This window comes from Lipophrys pholis (genome assembly GCF_963383615.2).
Source record: "Lipophrys pholis genome assembly, chromosome: 1".
NCBI classification, from domain to species: Eukaryota; Metazoa; Chordata; class Actinopteri; order Blenniiformes; family Blenniidae; genus Lipophrys; species Lipophrys pholis.
In genome coordinates, this window is record NC_137635.1 from 29497916 (window position 1) to 29519734 (window position 21819).

Here is a 21819-nt window from a genome sequence, read left to right on the forward strand (position 1 = left end):
AATTTTTGGAATCATAATTGCCGTCTTATTAATGAGCACAAATGTGAATGAAATGTCGACCTCTTCTGTGTCAAGAACTCCAAAATCCTTCAAGCTTTACTGTGAATTGTGGGAATTGTAATTAATTGAACTATTAATTCAAATGGATAATTAACTGTTTAGTGTATCTTATGTGACTGATATAACTGAATTGGCTATCATAACCTGTTACACAGGTGGTGCTCCTGAGGAGTCTGATACAGATCAGATTAAAGTTTCAATAACATAATTAATAACTATCTTTGACAATTATTAATCATTATTAATAGCCAAACTACAAAAACACAACATCAACGGTACCTAGTGATTATTATGAGGTAAGAAATCCCTACATCGTCGAGTACCCGACACAGTGCAAGACTCTGCTGTTAAGGTGGAGACTTGAGCCTGCAGTGTATTCGCGACAAAAAAAGAAGAGAAATTTAGAGGAGTGGCAGCGAGAGTTTAGGATGTAGGAAACACTGCTTATGATTCAGCATTCAGCAGTAACAATTCAATGTTCCTTGGTGGAGTCTGTGAGAGTGATGTATCAGAAGTGGCCCGAAAGTTAAAGAGTAAACAATTTACAGACGATAATACTAAAGACATGTTACTTATAAAGGAAGTACTGGATTGTGAACTTGAACCTTTCACTTATATCTGTAATAAATCATTTCAAACAGGTATTTTTCCTGAAAGGATGAAAATGGCTCAGGTAGTCCCCGTCTATAAAAACGATGACAAACATATTCTACCATAATACAGACCCGTGTCCTTGCTACCTCAGTTTTCAAAAATACTTTGTAAATCGACTGGATGAGTTTATGAAGGAATATGAGTTATTGAGTGACGATCAATCTGGGTTTAGGAGCAACGATCAACATCCTGAGCAGTGATTGAATTTGTAGAAAATATATCTTCAGCTACAGACAGTAAACAATACTCTGTAGGTGTTTTATTGATCTGCGTAATGCAGGTGACACAATTAACCTCCTACTTCTGCATCTTTGTTGTGCTTCAAAAAAACATTGAAAAGCAAAATACTTAAAGGTTACAATGCAAAATGACTGAAATCAGAAATGAAAAAGAAGAATAACTTTGTGAGCAAAGTTTTTTTTTTCTCCTTTGGAGTTCAGGGTAACCTTATGGACTTTTTAGGGGGAAAGCAAAAATAGGCCTTGGCTTCACCCTTTAACCATTTCGGCTACAGGGTGAAAACATTTCAGTACTATAAACTGAATGCACAAATTTTCAAGTTTTGCATTGTAAACTGTAAATGAACTGAACCATTCATTCATTCAATCATAAAAAAATCCTGGACTCAAGCAGTGAAACTGAAAACTTCCATTAAAACGTCATAAACCTCCTACAGTCGTTCTGTTATTGCTTGATGTGAATCTTTAGCTGCTGAACAGCTGCTGGATTAACAAGGACTGTTTAGGATGAACTTTTTCTAGATGGTATATTCACTCATCTTCTCTCATCTTCTCATAACATTGTGTCAACAGTTTACCATGCTACCTGAGATGGAGTGATAATGAGACGTCCTGCTTTTAAATGTTCTCAGGAAATGAATCCTCAAAAAACATCAATGTCCACAACTTGATGGACCAGTTCATGTGGGAAAATAGTGGTAATAGTTCAATTAATTGTTTATGCACCTATGTTATGCAAACTACACAGTTTATTGGTCTTTCAATATTTAATTTGTGATAATTAAGGACCTCAGGTAAGACGACAGAGACACAAATCCTGCTTCTGTGTGCGGTGGATAAACCAAACCCAGTCAGAACAATGGAGATCCTGCACCAGTCACATTCATGTGTTCATTCACACTTTTCCATACCTGTTCTGTGGAGCTTGATTTGACGGTTCCAGATGGTTTCCAGCAGTCTGCGCTGACGATCAACCTCCTCCTCGTGCTGGACGATAGTTTGTTCAAACTCTCCCAAAGCCTGAACTGAACTCATTGTTGCTGCAGGAGATGAAATGTTTCCTCTGTGAGACACGACGACACAGCCGAGAGAGTCCAACAAGCTCCAAACAGTAGTGGAGAGCGGCTCGAGCTAAAATATCGATATATCGACAGAAAAGGTTGGTATTAGAATTGATCAATACTTACGTGGCTCTGAATGCTCCTCGAACTCACTAACTCGTGCTCGCTCCGTCTCTCTTTTTCCTGTTTCCGGTCTGACGTCACGTGGTCCCTCCGTAGTTCCGTGGTGATGCATGATGGGAGATAAGAGGAGGAGCCGTTTGGACTTATTTCACAGCTGCAGACCAAAACACTGCAAACTACGATGTCTGAACAAGAAAATAGTTCCTGTGGAAACACCACACATTTATTTAAACAATTAAAAACAGACTGGGGGGTTGGGGGGGTGTTGACCAAATTAATCTCTTCTCGCTTGGAGAATATTCTCCCTTTGCTTGTATCCGAAGAGCAAAATGTATTTATCAAGGGAGGTGAATTATTTTTTAATACCCGCACTCTTTTCAATATAACCTATTCAAAGCAATCATCTGAATTACCTGAAATCGTAGTATCCCCGGACGCGGAAAAGGCGTTTGACAGGGTGGAGTGGGAGGACTTGCTTGTGGTTTTGAAGAAGTTCGGATTCAATGATAAGTTTGTCTCTTGGACTCGTCTTCTTTATTCACGCCCGAAAGCTAGTGTTCATATTAATGACACATTCTCTGAATATTTTTCTCTTGGTCGAGGAACACGGCAAGGCTGTCCGTTATCACCGTTGCTCTTTGCTATTGCTATCGAGCCCTTGTCTATTGCTCTGCGGCCTTCCTCTTCATTGACAGGGATTTTCAGAAATGGAACTGAACCCAAATTGTCTTTATATGGGGATGATTTGTTGTTATATGTCTCAAATCCAACTAGTTCAATTCCCAAGGTTTTGGGCATTTTAAATCATTTCAGCTCCTTTTCAGGTTATAAATCGAATTTGGAGAAAAGTGAACACTTTCCCATAAATATGGCGGATTGCGACCTTCAGCGATCTGATTTACCTTTTAAACTTAATCCCACTGGATTTAAGTATCTCGGTATAAACGTAACACGGTCTTTGTCTAACCTCGCTTCTGCACATTTTTCTCCTCTCAATGCAAAAATAACTTCTGACATCCAGCAATGGTGAAATCTAATGTGGTCAAGATGAATATCTTACCCAAATTTCTTTTTCTGTTTCAGTCGATTCCTCTTTTTCTGCCCAAAAACTTCTTCGATTCTTTGGACAAGATTATTTGTGGTTGTATCTGGGATGGGAAACCACCTAGAGTTCGTAAAACATTATTTAGACTTGCTTTACCCGATTTTCAATCATATTATTGGTTAAAATCATTTGGCTCCCCCTGGTGCAGAATGGAATTATCATCTTGCAATGGGACTTCGATTCCTTCACTCCTTTTCACCTCTTCACCAGCTAAACCTTCGATATATACAGATAATCAGGTGGTTTGCTATCCCTTAAAAGTGTGGTTTCAGTCTAGACAGGATTTTGGTTTGGTGGCAGACTCCTCCTTGTGTCCTGTAACTAAGAATCATTTGTTTAGCCGCTCTCTTTCTGTCATTTTCTTTCTAAATGTTTCCCTAATTTTCCTTCCGTACCTCCTGAACAGCCATGGGAAAGTATGATTTCAAATGGTCCCCATCAGAAAGGGCTGATATCTAAGATCTAACATTTTATTTTAACGCTAAGCAACGAATCAATAGTCAAAATTACGAAGGTGGTGTTTATTTTATTTTCATTATCTATTTTTTGTTTTGTATGTGCAGTAGGTATTCATTAATGTCTACCTGTGTAAATGTGTAATATACGTTTGTTGTTGTGCTTGTACTGAATTTAGTGAGCTGAGGAGGGAGGGTTTTTTGTTTAGTTTAGTTTTTCTTTTTTTAACTTTCTTTGTTCTTGGGGAAAACAAAATCAAAAAAATGTGTGCTTTTCTGTTAGAAGTATTCTTTCAGGCATTGTTAGATTGGAACTACGGCGTTAAAAGTGTACTTAAAGGTTGTATTATGTGATTTAAATCCAAAAGAAAAGGTATGTGTACTTCATTGTAATGTCTATTTTTGGAACCAATAAAATAAAAATAAAAAAGCAAAAAAAAAAAACTACCTCTGTAAAGCAAACAGAGGGAGGAGGAGGGGAATCCCCAAACCACTACTGGACCCCGGCACAGAGACAGCAGTCACTGCCAGAGGCCTTTGAGCAAGGCAGCAATATCTAGGGAGCTGATTTATAGAAGGAAAGTTAGATTTAATCATCTCCAGCATTAGTTCATGTTGTTTTTCTTAGTGTAATTGGTCATCGTCTTCATAGTAGTAATTACAGTAGACTGATTAACTATAGACTATTCAGAGAGAAGTAATATATTCAGTCAGTTGAAATAAATCTAAATAAATTATTTTACTGGAACTGAAAGATAAATACCTTAAAAAAGATATTTACTTTAAAACTGTGTAGTGAAAAGGAATTTTATTTGATATAAGGTTGATGTTATTATATTGTTGATATTGTTTATGAACAAAACCTTTCTCGGTTCTGCAGTGATACTTTTGTGCAGATTTCATTTACCCTGCATATATTGAACTAGTTCATAACAAGTCATTTTTATTTGCCTACAAACTTTGTCCTGCATTTTATTATGGACATAAACAAAAAGAAAAGTCCCAAAATCATTCGAATATCATGAAAAAAGCTTTATTGTTATTTTCATATTGATGATTGGCTGCATAGATAATGACACATTGTTCTCTCCTGCCCGAAAGTAGATGAGCTGCTTTTCTAAGTAAAAAGTATCTGCAATACTGGCCGTGTACTTCAAACACTCCTTTCTCCTCCTCCTGCTCCCCATGTCTCCAAAGCTGCTGCTTCATACTGACACCTACTGGATTTAGGAGGAACTGCATGTCAATATTTCCATTGCATCCATCCATCTTCTAATGTTTTGCAATAAAATAAACTACAACCTCTTTTAACCAGATTTACAGCATAACTATTTTAAGTGTAACTTTTTTACTGTGGAACATAATTCTTTGCTGTCAGTGTAATTTCAAGCACCTGAACAGTGTAATTATGTTCAGTGTAACAGGACCCCCCCCCCCCCCCCCCTCCTCCTTTTTACTGTGTAACTATATTCCACATTGATATAAATACATGTTGCTTCTCTGTATTAAAAAAAAAAAGGTTTGTTGTGCTAAAATGAGACCTTTAATCCACACATCTTTCCAGTGATGGTGTGAGGCTGCTTGTTGCTGCAGATCTTCTCAAATCTGGGTTGCAGTTGTGAGACTGTCACTCTAGTTCATTTTCAATGTCCAGCTTTCATGTGTATTTTGTCTTGACAGCAGAAAAACCTTTGTCACATAGGTAGGATGTGGCAAAAGGAAGAAGTGTGTCCAGGGCTCTCTTCCCAAGCAGTGAGTCATTTTTCTCCACTACAATCCAAAATGCAGCGTCTTTGACTTAAACTGCAGCCTCACTGCTGAATCAGAGGTGAATCAATGAACTCTTCCTCCTCTGATGTGCTGAAGTCGGCAGGTGGTGTTGCACTGAAGGGCTCACGGATCCAGTCCTATTCTTTGGAATCCTGCACCAGGAAGTATCTCTGGATATGGTTGTGAAGGGTGGAGTCGTGTGCTTTCATGCATGAGATCACTGAGTTCTGCACTGTTGTCTGGGTCAATGTCATTATCTATATAGTGTGAATGGTGTCCAGTGTATTGACATTTTTTAACTGGAAGTCATCGTCCTCTGTGATACTGAGAAAGGAATGATTGAGTCCAGTGTGTGTGTTAGTTGTAAGTTGTTCCTACTGTTGAGCTGAGGTGCAGTGCCCTCTCTCTGCCTCAGTGTATCAGGTTGTTAGTGTGACTTCCAGGCTGAAGGCAGCAGCTGGATCACATCGAGTGGAGGTGAACTGCTAATCAAAGAAGTTTGGAGGCAACTGAGCAACTTTCAAAATCAAAGAAAGAAAAGAAACAAGTGGTCATTGAATGAATTCCAGTCAGTGTCTTCTGGAGCCAGCGACCCTTTCTAGTGGGGGAAACTGCAGACTAAGAAATCACAAAAGTGAGGAGCACTTGACACCTATGTCGTGTAAAAAGAGTAAAAAAGTCAAGTTAAAATATAAAGTAGCTCATATAAAAGGTCCTCAGAGTAAAAATTACTGAGTTACTCTTTTGGCAGTGGGAGAACGGTCTTCAGTTGTTAGAATAAATAGTTTGAGACGAGGAACTCATTGCATGTTTCCACTGAAAAGTTTTACTTTCATGATATGTAGTTCAGCACATGTTGCAGGTAAACAAACAGTAGTTTTTCCTCCGTAGTGTAAAAAGAGTGAAAAATGAAATGACACCACATTCATGTTAAATAAAAACACTGAATAACAAAAGCCATTGGATTCATGTCAACATTTTAATTCCATTTCTTCAAAGTTCACATCTGCTCATACAAGATTTTTAACCTCACATTTTTCAAAACACAAAAAGCAGCATTGTTAGAAATAAGAATGAAATGTGCTTCTTTAAGATTCATTATCAAGCAGGGACCTTTTGTCAGCCTCTGTGCAGTTCAACACAAATGGAAACCAAACTGATTGAAATCTTCTAATATTTGTAACAAACCAGAAACTAAATGATTTCCTGAAGCGTCTCAACAGGGTTTAAATCAGCAATGTTGACTTCAAACTAGATGATACTTGTGATTCTGGGCTCAAGCTGGACTTCCTGAACCAGATCTCCTGAAGTGTCTTTAATGACTTCACGTCTTTAGCCTAATTTCCACTGCAAAGAATAGGCGCGGTTCCACCGCACTTTCTGTTGTGGAGCATTGCGCGGTCTGACTTAAAAGTTGTGGATTGTACGGAAAGAACCCCCGACCACCGGGTACGATTTTCCGCTACCCCTCCGTTGAGGCACCGGGCTTCGAGGAAAGGGTCTGTAAGGAGGAGCTGCAACGCAGCCGTCTGCTAATTGGTCAGTAACGATTGTCACTCTCGACTTGCCCACAATATTTAAATATTTCATCGGCTGTAAGCCCTCCGTTGTTGTTTACATATGCCGTTTTGCTCACTGGTTGATTTGTTATCTCCTCTCACGTTACTGAGAGGAGCATCTGCACCTCGTTGGAAGACTGCGATGTGTCGCCATCTGACAGTTCAATAAACCGACTCAACAAAACAACCAGTGAGCACAAAGCCACGTATGTAAACAACGGAGGGTTTAAAATATTGCTGTTTGTCCAGAGTGACGATCGTCACTACCAATCAGCAGACTGCTGCGCTGTTGCTCCTCCTCATGAGACCCGTTCTGTAGTGCTCGGGACCTCAATGGAAAAGTGACGAAAAATGTTAACAGTTGGGTATGGTACTTTCCGTACCATCCAACTTTTGCAGTGGAAACGCATGAAAACCCGTACAGTCCCATAATGGAATTTACCGCCATGTACTGCTTTAGTGAATTCTGATGTGGCGCCGCAATTTACTACTCTCAGTGAAACATTTCCCACATGTGTCACAAGAAAACGGCTTCTCACCTGTGTGAGTTCTCATGTGGCGAAGCAAATGACACCGGCCCTTGAAAATTTTTCCACATGTTTCACAAGGATACGTCTTCCCACCTGTGTGAGTTTGCTTCTTGTGTCTCATCAAATCACACTTTTCACTTAAACTTTTCCCACACCTTTTACAAAATGGCTTCTGAGCAATGTTAGTTTTCTTATCATCATCCTGTCCGGTGTAAATTTTAGCAACGATTTCACTACTTTTCTTGTCATCATTGAGAGTTGTTAAATTCTGACTTAATTTAAGTCTTTTCTGGACAATATTTTCACACGTTTCCTCCTGACTGGTACCAAGTACCTGGCGCTCCTCAAACTGTACAATTTCTGGTTCATCTTTGATCTGTGGCGGTTCTGGTTCCTCTTTGATCTGTGGAGGTTGTGGTTCCTCTTTGATCTGTGGAGGTTGTGGTTCTTCTGGTTCCTGTTTGATCTGTGAAGGTTCCGGTTCCAGTTTGATCTGTGGAAGTTCTGGTTCCTGTTTGATCTGTGGAAGTTCTGGTTCTTCTTTCTTTAGACTGGAGTTTGTTTCCGGGTTACAGAGCTGCTCCTCCTTACAGTCACGGTGCAGTTGGAGCTCTGGAGGGACAAAAAAGTACAAAATAAAAGTTAGATTACTTCTACAGTTCTAGCTTTAGAAAAATCCTGGATTCAAGCAGTGAAATTCAAAACTTCCATTCAAATGGTAAATGGAGTTTACTTATATAGCGCTGTACCGCTGTGTGAGCAGCTCCCAAAGTGCTTTACGTGGTTGGTCACATTCACCCATTCAAACACACATTCACACACCATTGGAGGCTATAGCCGTGCAAGGCACTGTCACTCCAATGGGAGCAGTTTGGGGTTCAGTGTCTTGGCATGAAGCATAGACAGCCTCATAATCCCCCCTTCTTTCCGATTGGCCACTTATGTGACATATGGTTATGACCGGGATCAATAGAATTAATGATTAGGGTTTTAATATTACTTAAAAAAATAAACAGATTTACGTTTTTGTGAACAAACAACCCAGATTAAGGAAAATTAAGCGCTGACCAGACATCAGTTTAGCAGGCACAGTAAAAAAAAAAAAAAACTAGCTCCATACATTTGTCCCAGTATAAAATCTAATGAAATCTGAGGGATAACTATGTAAGAGTGAAGGCTGATTCATCCTCCATAAGAACAAGAAGACTGTTCGGTACGCCGGGGTTTTGCCAAACAAAACAAGGTAATTTTCTCGGTCTTGTTCCTTCTGGCTGAAGAAATATGGTTCGGCTGTGCAAACCGTCCTGGTAGAACTATGTCGGTGCCACACTGCCGAAACTTTGGTACTGCCGTGTGCTGCGCGTGCAGTTCGCTAATGACTATCAGTCATATTTTAATCATGTTTAGCTTGTAACATCACTACTGACCGAGCCCCACAACTCATTAATGTGTAGGAGGATGGGCTTACGTGATGCACCTGAACGCATCACTCAAAGCTGTCAGCCCCTGCAGTTAAAAGCAGACCAACATCGTGGCTCGGACTAAAAACTTTGACAGCTTCTTATCGGAGTATGAACTCTCCTGGTGAATTCTTTTTCTTTCCGGCAGCTGGCTGACGTCACAGCCCGACTTTTCTTCTTGTTTTTATGGGAGTCTGCAGGGGCCTTTACTTGCTCAGCCTCAAAAGCCCTCACCGTATCTCTGACTGGGAAACAGTGATGTTTAAAGTGGCCAATCAGAAAGGAGGGGGGATTACAAGGTCGTCTATGTAATGCCGGCCCTCAAAGGGCCAAAACTCAACATCACCGCGCAAAGAGATCACAGAAGTAACCGCGAGCGCACAGATAGACAACGAGCGCTGGAAAGTAGTCTAAATGTGCTCGATTACAGTTTTTATGCGCTTGTGTTTTTGGCGCTAAATTGACGCCATCCATCCGCTCCTCCAAAGGCCTCTGCACGTCCCTGGTTCAGTCCCTTCGACACAGACGGGACATGGCATCTCCAGTCGTTTGCCCATACTGTGCAGAAGACACACACCAGACACTCTGCTGAAACGTGCGCTGAACAGTTTCTCTCTGTGGCAAAGGAATTCAACCAAAGGTCACCACAATTGGAACAGACAGTGCACGGAACGTGATGGCTGCAGCAAGACACTTCCCTTTTCAACACTTGTGTTGCTCACATCTTAAAGAGAACCATCACTGTTGGCCTTGCTGATAGTGGTCACTTTAAACACAGCCCTGCTAATACTGAGGAACTACAGCAGGAACTAACAGCACTTCCACGAGGTAGAATTCAACACTGCAAATGATCACTCGTCCACTGAAGAATCAAGAGGCTGTCGATGCTGCTTCAGACAGACAGAAGCACAAGCTGGCCATGTTGAATCCATCAGAGCTGGTAATACTCCAAAAGCTGGCAACTGTCCTTGAGACATGCAGGTAAATAAAAACTATTTTAATGGGATTTATTGTTACCGTTTCTCTATTATCGACTGTTATTTTGTAGATAAATAATTTTTTTCCTTTACTGTCTTCTGCAGATTTGTGAATGAGCTCCTTGGAGGTGAGACATATGACTCATGTTCAGTGGTTTTACCTGGTCTCCACCACCTGTTCCACACCATGGAGGCCTCTGATGAGGACACAACCCACATGGCGAAATTCAAGACTGCTTTCACAAAGGACCTGTCCCTGTGTTGCTAAACTCGACCGTGAAAGGCTACTGTGCTCGACCCACACTTTAAGGATCTAAAGTGTCTTCCAAGGGGAGAGCGAGAAGAGGTTTGGACCAGCCTTGAGGCTCTGCTGCAGGAACAGTGTAAAGATGCCCCCACCACACAGGAGCCAGCAAGGAAAAAGAGCCTCCTTTTCTCTTCTTTGTCTTCAGACTGATTCAGATGAGGAAGCCCTTTGTAACAGGGCCCTGACTTTGTACAAAGCTGAATCCACCATCAGCGACCCACCCACACCTGTCTGTCCTGGCCCACAAGTTTCTGACTCGCCCTGCCACTTCTGTCCCATGTGAGAGGCTCTTTTCACTTGCAGGTCTTATAGTGACAAAAACAAAAAGAGCTTCCTTGAGCTCTAACAATGTAAACCGGCTGGTTTGTCTGAGCAACTGGCTGAAGAAGAAGAAATGGGCCTGAAGGTGTTGTGAGGCTGATGGGTGCTATTTGTGCACTAGAACATTTATCTAGGACTGTTATTTAGTAGTCCCCCCGGTTAGCTCAGTTGGTAGAGCATGAGACTCACAATCTCAGGGTAGAGGGTTCGTGTCCCACGCCGGGCGCCACGTTCCTGTGGGCTCACCACCGGCAGGAAGGTTCTTACATGGTGCATTGTGATCTGGGTGACAGTGCTCAGACTGTCACAACTGGGAAAAGGATAAGCGGAAGAAAATGAATGAATGTTATTTAGTACTTTGAGTTCCAAAGAGATTTAGCCTTTTATAGGCTTTAATCAATTTATATTTGAAATTTTACTTTTCATTGTGGATGACACGTTTACTTAGATTTGTTTCATTTTTGCCAGGGATTTTTTAAATTTCTTTTTCCACAGTTGTGACATTAAAATTGTTTGAGTTTACTGTATTTTTTTAATCTATTTATTATTTGATTCATTCATCCACTAGAATCCATGTAGATTGAGAAGTGTTGTTTTTTAGGGCAAATATTGTTATGCACTTAAAATGTAATTAATTTTGATTAATTAATTACAAAGTCCCGAGTTAATTAGACAAATTTTTAATCAAGTCCCACCCCTAATATATATCAGTGGTGGCTGGTGTTAAATTTCTTAGGTGGGGCTCTTCATTATCAAATCCTGTTTTCAAGTTTACATTTTTTAATTCACTTTCAGGTCGTATTTTTTCAGGTTCAAACTTCTGGCCCTGTTCTGGCATGGGGGCGTGGCTTTCAATGAGAGGGGTGTGGGATTGTTTTTTTGTTTTGTTTTTTTTGCCCTTGTCCTGTTTGGCAGCTTGGGCCAACAATATGATGTGATTGAGAGCCTTCGGAGTCAGAACAGTTTTTGGTCTAGCAACAGGGAGAGACCTGGAGTCTCCTCCTGTTGCCTTCTCCATCAGAAGTTGGCATGGCTGCCGTACACGACCGGGGGGGAACGCACAAAGAGAGAGAGAAGAGAAGAGAGAGAAGAAAGTTTGAGGGGGGAGGGGGATAACATACAATATCCTTGTTGTGCTACATATATTATTTGCAGTTATCACACTGATCCAAATACTTTCCAACTGTTTTTTGATTAAACCAGCCTGAGCTGCTCTATCTAGACAGTAAAATGATTTCTTAGATTAACCAGCCTGAGCAGCTCTATCTAGACAGTAACGTGAAGCAGGAACATGAATTAACAAAGAGGTGACAACAAAAGAGGTACATGATTTTTAAAGTTTGAGCAAATGATGACAGAGAACAAGCAACTTCAGAAGCACCTTTCGTGAGGAGTGGAAGTGTGTGTGTGTGTGTGTGTGTGTGTGGCTTGTCCACTGGGTGTGACCGGAACTGTTGTGGGGGGACCCATGACGACACCCCGGGGTCCGAGGCCATCGGGCCCGGACACCGCCACCCCGGCAGACGGAAGCCCCCCAGGCCCGGGGAGACCCCAGCGAACCACCCCAGAGAGCCACGCCCCCGCCCAAAAAGCACCAGGTGGAGAATGCAGAGAGGAATCCCCCCCAGGCAAGAGGGGCCCACAAGAGAAGGATAAAGGGCACAGGGCCCCAGGCCCCGACCCAAGCCGCCAAGCCGAGAAAAGGCCGGAGCAGGGCCCCCGGGCCGAGAGCCCCCCCAACCCCGGCGGCGAGTCCCGCCGCACCCCCGGGAACAGGCCCACCCCCCCCCAACCCGGCAAGGCAGAGACGGCCACAGCCGCCGCGCCCCGGACCAGCCCCGCCCCAGCCCCGCCCCCAGACCCAGGAAAGCGAAGGCCGGCGCAGGCCCCGGTCGGAGGACAGTCAACTCTACACCCCCAGGAGCCTCATATTCCACCCGCCCCAAGATCCTCCACCCCGATCTTCCTGGAAGAACCCAACCCCTGACCCACCCCCCACCGACACACACACACACACACCGAAGTGTTGTTTTTTACGGCAAATATTGTTATGCACTTAAAATGTAATTAATTTTGATTAATTAATTACAAAGTCCCGAGTTAATTAGACAAATTTTTAATCAAGTCCCACCCCTAATATATATATATATATATCAGTGGTGGCTGGTGTTAAATTTCTTAGGTGGGGCTCTTCATTATCAAATCCTGTTTTCAAGTTTACATTTTTTAATTCACTTTCAGGTCGTATTTTTTCAGGTTCAAACTTCTGGCCCTGTTCTGGCATGGGGGCGTGGCTTTCAATGAGAGGGGTGTGGGATTGTGAGTGACAGAGTTGCAGATTGTATTGCCTTCAGGAACAGTGGGTACTTTGTATAGAGAGTATTGAGTTACATATTTCACTGTATTCACCCCATAACTGTTAAAGTTATGCTGAGGAGACAGACCACTTTTACAGGCTAGTTTGAACAATCCTTAGCAATTGTCAATTGATAAAACAGTTAAATATTTCAAATTGTTAATTTTAACATCCATACTTACAACGTTGTTTACAACTGAATGAGCAGGAGGGAGGGGGAGAGAGGCGCATGCGCAGTAACAGGATCTGTAGCCTCCGGGCAGGGTGGGAGGGACAGGAGAGATTTGCGCCGTGAAAGAATCTTTCCACCTTGGGAGCCAGATTAAAAACTTTGTAGATACAGTGCATCCGCAAACTGGTGTCGTGTAAACAAACAAGTGAAGAAAGTTTTGCGAATACACTCGAATTCGTTGCCGTGTAAACGGGGCCCAAATTTCTGTATCTCCTAGCTTTTCTACCGACACCCCTGAGTGGTGGTCGTCTCCTGTTACAGTTTCTATTGTTTTAATACCTTTTGAAATGCAAACACCCCCCAACCCCGCCCTTGGAAACAAAGGATTTTATCAAAAGAATTCCAGAGCTGAACCGAAATTATATGAGGTGAAAACTTTTCATACACTTATTTTTATTTGTCAAAATTGAAGTTCAAATCTTGAACATTCAGTTCCAAAATATTTTTTTCCTTCAGATGAACAAACCTTTTGACCTGGATCGAGCTCCATACTCACCGCTTGTTGTCTTCATCTCAACATCTCATAGAAACACACGAGAACAAACCAGAAGGGACATTAAGCCAGTCACTGAACAGGTCTGGCCAGGGGCCATTTATAAAGAGCCCCAAGTCTGAAATTACGCTGATTTGTTTAATTTTCTGTCAGTTGCTCTGGTGTTAATCGATAATTGGTCAGAGCACTACTAAGCCCCGCTTCCACAGGGCGGCTTTCCTCATCACCCCAGGCTGATCACGCACGCACACCCACACACACACACCTCTTTTATTAAAGATTATCTGTAGAAAATTAAGTGAGTACAGTTCAGGGCCCATTGTTACGATTGTTGGCATAAACAAATGTTGATCATTTTATAATTTAAAAAACAAAATTCATCTTGCATCTTCAATGTAAAAAAAAGTGAGTCTGAGCTAAGTTTCCCTCCAGAGACACAAATCCTGCTTCTGTATGCGGTGGATAAACCAAACACAGTCAGAACAATGGAGATCCTGCACCAGTCACATTCATGTGTTCATTCACACTTTTCCATACCTATTCTGTGGAGCTTGATTTGAGGTTTCCAGATGGTTTCCAGCAGTCTATGCTGAGAATCAATCTCCTCCTCGTGCTGGACGATAGTTTGTTCCAACTCTCCCAAAGCCTGAACTGAACTCATTGTTGCTGCAGGAGATGAAATGTTTCCTCTGTGAGACACGACGACACAGCCGAGAGTCCAACAAGCTCCAAACAGTAGTGGTGGGCGGCTCGAGCTAAAATATCGACGTATAAAAACCAACCTTGGTATTAGTAGTGATCAATACTTCCTGCTATGATGGATTGTAAAGTTTCAGGTCTCTTCTCTTCCTTGTGGATCTGCACGCTCCTATCGCTTCACTTGTGCTCGCTCCACTCTTCCTTTTCCTGTTTCCGGTCTGACGTCACGTGGTCTCGCAGAGCCTTGTATGATTTATTTTCAGAGGGAAAAGTGTTTTAATTACACGAAAATAACTTTAGTTTCTACGTTGTGATATCATGAATCATTTATTTCAGAAATTTCATGTTTTTATTGTAGACAATGCATATAAAAGAATTTTGTGTCATAACTACCTGCATTCTCAACATTTATTTCGTGTGTAAAGACCTTTAAATGGAATTTTCCCGTTTATATGTTTTTGTAAATTTAAAAAAAATGTTTTGTCCGTTTTTGATCTGTTTTTTAAGTCTTTATTGACAAAATCAGGCAGTACTATAAACATACTATATGGAGACGCCTCAATGACTCGCGCGACTCCATCTTGGATGGGGCACCCTGTGACTCCACTGCATTTATTTCTACTGAGGAAGGCGAAGTTTGCCTGAAATAATCATCACTCCTCGAATTTTCACACATAAAAAACATGATCGTTAATACACTTGCGTACGCGCGCGCACACACACACACACCCACACACTTCATGGTGCCGGCCCACAGTCCACAGCTACGTATGTGTGTGTGAGTGTGATAATTTTCCACTGTACCTTGGCTATTTATATTTATATCTGTATTTCTTCACTGTTGGCCGACGAGGACACCAATGTAATCAGCAATACTGCGTAGCATTCATAGTCTTATGTGGAAATGGTAAACGTTAGGTTTGGATGTTAACATTAACAATCTGTAATATTTAACTGTTTTTATATATAGACAATTGCTAAGAATTGTTCAAACTAGCCTGTAAAAGTGATCTGTCTCCCCAGCATAACTTTATTAACAGCTATGGGGTGAATGCAGTGTATATAGAGAGTATTGAGTTACGTATTTCAAAGTACCCACTGTTCCTGAAGGCAACACAATCTGCAACGCTGTCGCTCACAATCCCACACACAGACATAAACATGTCTGTATATATGTCTATAATCCCACATCCCTCTCAGTGAAACCCACATGACAGAACAGGGCCAAAAGTTTGAACCTGAAAAAATACGATCTGAAAGTGAAAAAAAAAAGTGAAATTTGAAAACAGGATTTGAATGTGAAACAAAATAAGGTCCTAATCTGAAAACATTAATCCAGCAACTGAAAAAATAAGACCTAGATTTTAGAAAATATATTTAAGAGTGAAAAATTTAAAAAAAGGATTTTATCAAAAGAATTCCAGAGCTGAACCAAAATTATATGTAAAGTGAAAAGACTCCATACACGTTTTTATTTTGAATACAGTGTTTTTAATTTTTCAAAATTGAAGATCAAATCTTGAACATTTAGATTAAAAACATTTGTTTTCAATCACAATTTTTTTTTTAAAATGAACAAACTTTTTGACCTGGATCGCGCTCATAACAAACTATCGTGGCTATTTTCATTCAATCAGCAAAAATCCCTGTTAAAAATGATGTAATGCATATATAAGTAATTACTTAAGTACACGATCTATTACTTCTTTTACACAAGACATATTAACTGTGTTACAATCACTTGACTTTTAAACTTTCTGTGCACTTCTGAAACATCACTTTCAAAAACTCCATCTCGAAACATTGAATTACTGTTTTAAAATGTAAAATCTAAATGACAGTCTCATATATGAGGTTTAATTTCCTTTGTCATCTACTGAAACATGGCGTGACTGCGGTACTTAGTAGTGTAAAAGTAATCAATGAGAGAGTTGACAATTCAGAAACTTCTCATTATAGAAATCTTAAAATATGAGTTACTTAAAGATTAAAGTCATTGAAAGAACTTAATGGTTTGATCTCATTTAAAACGGTCTTTTTGCACAACTTGCTGTTTCCTAACAAGGAGCTTAACAGCAGAATTCACAGCAGCTCTTTGATCTATGGATGGAGCAATAAATGTCCTGCTTCTATTAGAATTGGTATTTAAACAGTCCTCTTCATCGTGCTGTTCACATTTTGACCTCATGAGACCAAAACCACACCGGACAACTGATCAACAACCTCCACATTGAAGCTTCAAACAGGAAGTTCTCAGATGGAGCGTCCACTGAGCTCAGAGTGTCATCAGCAGGTTGAACAGAGATACTAGAAGAGTCACAGAAAGACAGTGAAGTGGACGTCCTTGTCCACATCCCACACTGATGACCACTTCATTGTGAGCAGAGCCCTGTGGAACCAGATGAACTCGACTCCAGACACATTGAAGGAAGGTGAGAGGCTCCAAGTGTCTCATCAGACCACTGGAAACCGTTTCCATCCGTGTGGTCTGCGTGCTGGACCACCTGCAAGGTACCTGGACACACCACCAGGCACAGGCATCATGGTCTTGATGGACCAGGAACCAGTGGGTCTCAGTCATGTTCTCTGATGACTGGGATAAAAACCGGAAAAAATTATTTCAGCTGAACGTTCTGGTGGTCTTGAGGCCACAGGCCTCCCTGGAATTTAAGTTTTTTTATCTATTTCTATACATTTTAAAGCCACTTTAGCTGCATTTTGTATAAGAACACAATAATAAGACCAGGAATAAATATATTTAATGAAAAATCAACTTGCGGGTCTTCTGATATCTACATCAAATAATTTATCTATCAGCAGTGCGCACTGCAGATCAGCCTTTGATTTCATAACATTCAATAACATCTGCTGTCTTTCCATGGCAGCTGGTGTCTGGGGACATCTAGCAATCAGTTTATAACTCCTCATAACCTCATCTAATGTGAGAGCAGGTTGACCTTTTCAACAGTGTGTTTAAAGGAACATGACGCTTAAATATTATACTGAAGTCAGAATATTTCACATTGGAGACATTAACATTTTTGAAAAGTTTTACTTTCATGATATGTAGTTCAGCACATGTTGCAGGTAAACAAACAGTAGTTTTTCCTACGTAGTGTAAAAAGAGTGAAAAATGAAAATACAACTCATTCATGTTAAATAAAAACACTGAATAACAAAAGCCATTGGATTCATGTCAACATTTTAATTCCATTTCTTCAAAATTCACATCTGCTCATACAAGATTTTTAACATCACATTTTTCAAAACACAAAAAGCAGCATTGTTAGAAATAATAATGAAATGTGCTTCTTTAAGATTCATTATCAAGCAGGGACCTTTTGTCAGCCTCTGTGCAGTTCAACACAAATGGAAACCAAACTGATTGAAATCTTCTCATTTTGGTGACAAACCAGAAACTAAATGATTTCCTGAAGCGTCTCAACAGGGTTTAAATCAGCAATGTTGACTTCAAACTGGATGATAACTTGTGATTTTGGGCTCAAGCTGGACTTCCTGAACCAGATCTGTTGTAGCTCCATTCCAATCTCCACCTGTCCACATGTCCAAGCGTCCTTGAGCAAGACACGGAACCCCAAACTGCTCCCAGTGGATGGACTGAGTGCCTTGCATGGTAGCTGCCTCCATTGGTGTGTGAATGAATGGGTGAATGTGATTAACAGTGTAAAGCACTTTGGGGACTGCTAAAGGCCTCTGCATACTCCCATAAGAACAAGAAGAAAGGTTCAGTGGTGACGTCAGCCAGCTGCTGAAAAAAATGCTTGTTCAGCAGGAACTGTTTCATTAATAAAAGAGAAAGTTTGTGTCCAGGACGTGATATTCTGGTTTTAACTGCAGGAACTGACAGTCCTGAGCGATGCGTTCAGGTGCATCATGTAACTCTGACTATGCTTCATGCTAATGTTTTCGGGGCTCACACAGCAGCAAGGCTACATGCTAAACATGATTAAAATATTTCTGATAGTCATTAGCAAGCTGGAACGTAGATGAGCAGCACACGGCAGAGCGGCACTGAGAGACTTCAACCCGGACGCTTGGTACTGCTGAACAAAATGTCTCTGGCCAGAGGGAGCTGGCTGAAGAACATGACATCATTTTGTTTGGCAAAACTTTCTTCTCGTTCTTATGGAGGATGAATCGGCCTTTATGTGATGGAAAAGCGCTTCATAAGTGAAATTCATTCACACATCTTCAATAGTCTTATGATTTCATCTCTTTGTGAGTTTTCATGTGGCTTCTCACCTGTGTGAGTTCTCTTGTGTCTCATCAAAGTACCATCTTGAGCGAAACATTTCCCATGTTTCACAAAAAAACGGCTTCTCACCTGTGTGAGTTCTCTTGTGTCTCATCCAAGTACTATGTCCAATGAAACGCTTATTACATGTTTCACAAGAATACCGCCTCTCACCTGTGTGAGTTCTCTTGTGTCTAGTCAAAGCAGTCTGACAAATGAAACATTTCCCACATGTTTCACAATATGGCTTCTCACCTGTGTGAATTCTCAAGTGGCACGTTAAATTACCTAGTTGAGTGAAACGTTTCCCACATGTTTGACAAGAAAATGGCTTCTCACCTGTGTGAGTTCTCTTATGCTTCATCAAATTACTCTGTCGACTGAAACGTTTACCACGTTTCACACGAATACAGCTTCTCACCTGTGTGAATTTTCCTGTGTTTCATGAAATCACCCCGACACCTGAAACATTTACAAGTTTCACATGAAAACGGCTTCTCACTTGTGTGAGTTTTCTTGTGTTTCCACAAATGCCAATGACCAATGAAACATTTCCCACGTTTCACAAGAATACGGCTTCTCACCTGTGTGAGTTCTCATGTGACAAACTAAATCCCCTTTTCGGATGAAGCTTTTCCCACATGTTTCACAAGTAAATGACTTATCAACTGTGTGAATTCTCTTGTGACTCATCAAATTACTCCGGTAACTGAAAGTTTTCGTACATGTTTCACAAGTAAATGGCTTCTCACCTGTGTGAATACTCTTGTGAACAATCAAATAACTACCGTATTTTCACGACCAAAAGGTGCACCGTACTAAAAGGTGCAGTCTCAGTTATGTGTGCCATTACTGCATTTAACACACACATAAGGTGCACCTGCTCATAGGGCGCGGGTTCCATGCCCACACTTCCCCCTTAAACGTTCTCATGGTGTCCGCATTACAACAACACACACACACAAGCATACAAGTGTGCGTATTTAAAAATAGAGCGGGAGCAAAACTGAGTTTGGTTGTGCTTTATTTAAGTATTGATTACAAAGTACTAACATTTTTTTTACCTGTAATCGTCATCAATCAAACCCATCGAACTCCTCATCCTCTGTTTCTGAATTGAACAGCTGCGCTAAATCTCCATCAAACATACCAGGTTCATTTTCTTCACTGTCAGAGTCACTTTCCGTGCCGTGCGGCTCCTTGGAAATGATGCCGGCTTTTGCGAAAGCTCGAACAACAGTGCCAGCAGACACGCTAGCCCAAGCATCTACAATCCATTTGCAAATTGTGGCGTAACTCGCCCGGCGCTGCCTTCCACTCTTAGTGAAACTGTGGTCTCCATCGGTCATCCATCGCTCCCACGCCGCTCGCAGCCTTACTTTGAACGGCCGGTTCACACCGATGTCCAGCGGTTGGAGTTCCTTTGTCAGGCCTCCCGGAATGACAGCAAGCTCAGAGTTCATTTGCTTCACTTGTTTTTTCACATCGGCTGTGAGATGGGCACGCATAGAGTCACAGATCAACAGCGATGGTGATGCGTGGAAAAAACCACCTGTTCTCCTTACATACACCTCCCTCAGCCACTCTTTCATCATTTCCTCATCCATCCAGCCCTTTTGATTTGCCTTAATGATGACTCCTGATGGAAACTTCTCTTGAGGCAAAGACTTTCTCTTAAAAATCACCATAGGCGGCAGTTTCTGTCCATTAGCATGGCAGCCAAGCACAACAGTAAAAGAAGACTTTTCGTACCCCGTTGTGCGTATCACTACCGTGCTGGTCCCCTTCTTCTCCACAGTGTGACTCACCGGGATGTCGAAAGTTAGCGGCACCTCGTCCATGTTAGTGATGTGGCTGGGCTGGATGTGTTTGTCGGCGATGTGTTTGCTGCAGTAGGAGCGGAAGATGGCCAGCTTTTCATTATAATCCGCTGGAAGTTGCTGCGCTACCGTAGTTCTGGCCCGGATGGAAAAATGGCACCGTTTCATGAAACGAAAGCACCAAGACGGACCTCCTTGGAAATGTTCAATTTTCATTTCTTCTGCTAGCGTTACTGCTTTTAGTCGAATGGTGACCATCGAAACGCTTCTCCCACTCGTTCTTTGTGCGATGATCCACTGCTCGAGTCTTTCCTCCAACTCGGGCCACCTCGCCTTATGTCCGCGGAAACTCAGCTGCGTCTTCTTCACCTGTCGGAGCTCGTTTTCCAGCTTCCTCCACTTGCGAACCATCGATTCATTAATCTTAAATTCTCTCGCGGCTGCTCGATTTCCATGTTCCTCCGCGTAGCTGATGGCCTTCAGTTTAAACTGTGCTTCATAAGCGTGTCTCTTCGCCATTTTCAGGGTAGGTCGACTGAATCTTTTCCCACATGTTTCACAGGAATACGGCTTCTCACCTGTGTGAGTTCTCTTATGCACCAACAAACCATCCTGTCCAGTGTAACTTTTAACAAAGATTTCACCACTTTTCTTCTCATCATTGAGAGTTGTTAGATTCTGACGTAATTTACGTTTTTTCTGGACAATATTTCCACATGTTTCCTCACAAAGAAGCTTTTCACATTCAGCCTGCTTCTCTGACACAGGAAACTTTTCCACACTATCACTCTGAAACATGCTTCTTCTTTTCAACTCTGCATTTCTAGTTGATTCTGAGTCAACATGTTTTTTCACATTGTGGACTTCAGAATCATGAGAGAGGAACTTCTCAGTGTCTGGTACTTCTTCTGGTTCACTCAAGGAACTTTGCTCCTCAATAGAAGGAACCCTAAAGGAATCACCTTCAAACTTCAGTATAAGCTGCTCTCCCCCCTGGCTGGTACCGAGTTCCTGGTGCTCCTCATTGATCTGTGGAGGTTCTGGTTCTTCTGGTTCCTCTTTGATCCATGGAGGTTCTGGTTCTTGTGGTTCCTCTTCGATCAGTGGAGGTTCTGGTTCTTCTAATTCCTCTTTGAACTGTACAAGTCCTGGTTCTTGTGGTTCCTCTTTGATCTGTGGAGGTTCTGGTTCTTGTGGTTCCTCTTTGATCTGTGGAGGTTCTGGTTCTTGTGGTTCCTCTTTGATCTGTGGAGGTTCTGGTTGTTCAGGTTCCGTTTTGATCTGTGGAGGTTCTGGTTCTTCTGGTTCCTCTTTGATCTGTGATGGTACTGGTTCTCCTGGTT

The 21819-nt window shown here is 41.6% G+C and overlaps 1 long non-coding RNA gene across 1 annotated transcript; it reads right to left on the minus strand.

Moving 5' to 3' along the window:
- Positions 1–6427: 6427 nt before the first annotated feature.
- Positions 6428–14600, minus strand: LOC308123013. The gene is made up of 4 exons (XR_013936187.1): positions 14485–14600; positions 14240–14368; positions 7291–8168; positions 6428–7025 (listed from the first exon to the last, which is right to left on the minus strand). It is a non-coding gene; the product is annotated as an uncharacterized lncRNA (long non-coding RNA).
- Positions 14601–21819: the final 7219 nt, after the last annotated feature.